The sequence below is a fragment of the Pseudochaenichthys georgianus genome, chromosome 9, assembly GCF_902827115.2.
Source record: "Pseudochaenichthys georgianus chromosome 9, fPseGeo1.2, whole genome shotgun sequence".
In the NCBI taxonomy this organism is placed as follows: Eukaryota; Metazoa; Chordata; class Actinopteri; order Perciformes; family Channichthyidae; genus Pseudochaenichthys; species Pseudochaenichthys georgianus.
In genome coordinates this window covers 19,396,618-19,399,746 of record NC_047511.1, presented here as the reverse complement: position 1 = coordinate 19,399,746, position 3,129 = coordinate 19,396,618, and positions in this window count along the sequence as shown.

The following is a 3,129-nucleotide window of genomic DNA, read 5'->3' as shown; positions in this document are numbered from 1 at the left end:
CGGCAAAAGAAAAAAGAATGGAAACGTTGACTTCAGATATGCAGAGGGATCACTTCTTGACTACTGATCGAGTATTTCGCACAGTTTACAAGATTGTGAAAAATTCAGACCAAAAAGCATGATTTTGAAAATCTTTGGAAACTTCTATTAGATGGGGGAGAGTGGAGTAGGCAGCCATTGAGACAATTGGTCCTCTTTTGTATTATCTGTATAATCTTTTAATATATTTTCATATTTTGTAAACAATTTCAATTTGCACTTAATGCCCTGTTAAAAAAAGTAACATTGGTACTGTTAACATAAAATATTTGTATTTGAACTGCAATAAAATGACGACGGATCAATATTTTTCAATTTTTTTCCTCAATTTTGTCATGAAGTGTTTAATTTACATAATGATTTAATGAATCACGATACAAAATTAACCCTTTAGATACCAGTTTTGATCGTATACCAGTAACTGATTTTTTGAAAAAAAATACACTATAATTCAATATTCTAAAAACAAATGTGACTTTATTATTAGTATCATCAGCTGATCCATCTGAATAATAAATGAGAAGATTGATTTTGGTGCATTTTTACTTTTTGTATAATGTCAGATTGAACAAAAAGGTACGTTGGGACCTACAATATTTGTACCATAAGGCGCTTTCACACCAAGTGCTTTGCCGTACTTGGTTCATCAGAACTCTTTAGTTCTGATTAACTAAAGAGCAGATCGCGTTCACACCGGAATAAGTCCCTGGGGGAGGATTAGGCAAATGAAGCCGCTGACGTCACTTCTTCTTCTTCTGCTTTGGGTTTACTGGCAGGCCGCAAACAACTTCATCAGAAATGGGAACCTTTTTCTCCCACGAAAGTACCTGCTCTCAGGGACTGAAAAGGGGGTGAAAAGGTTCTCATGAACTAAGTTCTAGTTCCGGATTTTTTTGGTGTTTTCATCGGAACTATAGTGGGAAAAGTACTCCGGTGTGAAAGCGCCTGTAGACTTCCATTATAACCACATTTGTTGATCCCCTCCCCTCCTTAAATTAAAGTGAATTTTGCACTAATTGTCCTCTGCATTTGACCGTAAATGTTAGTGGTACCATGGCAGCCCGGGGACCAACTCCAATTCTTAGGTGCCTTGGTCAAGAGCAATGACAGGAGTATCTGAACATCCATAACATGCATGTTGTTTTAGGAGTATAATAATTATCTTTATGCTGGTTGGTCTCCCACCCTCTGCGCGTTATCAGCACAAATTATGTCCCCATATGATAAAATCCACCATCCCCCCTGATTTCTTTTTACAACTTGAGTACTAATATACATTTCATTCCTATCCAGACTTCCCCTTAAAGCCTAAAGAAACAAGTTAGAGGAACTTTACTGGCTGAGAGAAAGGTACAATAGGAAAAGGAGGGAGATTGGGAGAGAAGGAAAGCAAGTTAAGGGGAAAAAGGATATAAGGAAGAGATATATTGTGCTTTTTTTCCAGCGTTTTTTTTTTAAAGCAATTTGGCTTAAAAAAAGCAAAGATTTACACAAGTAGTGTGAAATCTGACGGTTTAAATCATATAATAATTTAGGACTATGAATTTATGCAGTTGAGGACCTCCCTAATGTGTTTAATATGTAAACATGTTAATGCATGTTTTTTTATTTTTTATACAGCTGTCTGTATCATTCTGCGATATCTTTAGATGTGTTTAGATTTTTTTTGGTGTGGGTATGTGCGTTCAGACAAATTGAAAAAGTGCAGTACGTAATGGGACCCAGTTATTAATTCCCTTACACATTACATTACATGTTACTTGTTAGACGCTTTTATCCAAAGCGGCTAACATACTCAATACTGAGGACAATCCCCACAGGAGCAATTTGGGGTGAAGTGTCTTGCCCAGGGACACAATGACATGCTGACTGCAGTGGGGTTTGAACCTGTGACCCCCTGATCCGAACACCAACGCACAACCCACTGCGCCACATACACACATTCATGGCACACACACGTGCACATGCACGCACACACACACACACACACACACACACACACACACACACACACACACACACACACACACACACACACACACACACACACACACACACACACACACACACACACACACTTGCCTGATTTACCGTGCCTGACAGTGGTCTTGCTATACAGCAACGGACACTGCTTGGTGCAGGAAGGCGGCTTATGTCACTGAATAATTGCACTATGACAACACATGTCATGGCAACAGATATACACATAAGTACATACGCACACAAAGATGCAACCGTGCAATATGTTTTACATGGAATCACAAGCAGTCCCCCCCCAAACATTCTCATTCATTGGCTTGACATACTACACACTATGATTTATAATCATAGTACACATGAGATCACAAACACAAGGACACACACACACACACACACACACACACACACACACACACACACACACACACACACACACACACACACACACACACACACACACACACACACCACACACACACACACACACACACACACACACACACACACACACACACACACACACACGCACACACACACACACACTGTAAGCCTGAGCAGTTCTCTTCACCATCCTTAATTGGATTCTAATGTATTCAGTTTGCTCCACTGAGCAAAGAGATGGCTATGGTTTTCAGACTGGATAGAACAAGTGATAGAAAGAGAGCGAGGGTGGGGGAATTAGAAGTAAATATGGAGGTTTGTCAGTGGTGGTCATCTTCATGCAGCCTCAGTGTAAAGTGTACTGTCTCAACAAGGTGTCTACTGTCTTTCTACAAGAGCCATTTGACCTCAGAGAGAGGGGAACACTATTCGTATCCCGATCTCATCGTCTCACACTCAGCAGTTAAGTATAGTGATGAAAGTGATGTCCACTATGGCAAACAATAATCTTTCTCTCATGTGCTCACACACAAACACCTTTAGAGCCATGCAGTGTCTAAGGATCACCATATGAGTGTTTTCTCTCAGCCTGACCACTTCACCTTGCGCTTCTGAGTGCTTGGAAATGAATGCACCGTTTCTGGTGGAGTGGTACAGAGCTGAGTACTGCTAACTATGACCTCCAGTCAGAGGTCATCATAAAGCACCACTTTTACTTTTCTGAGGTAG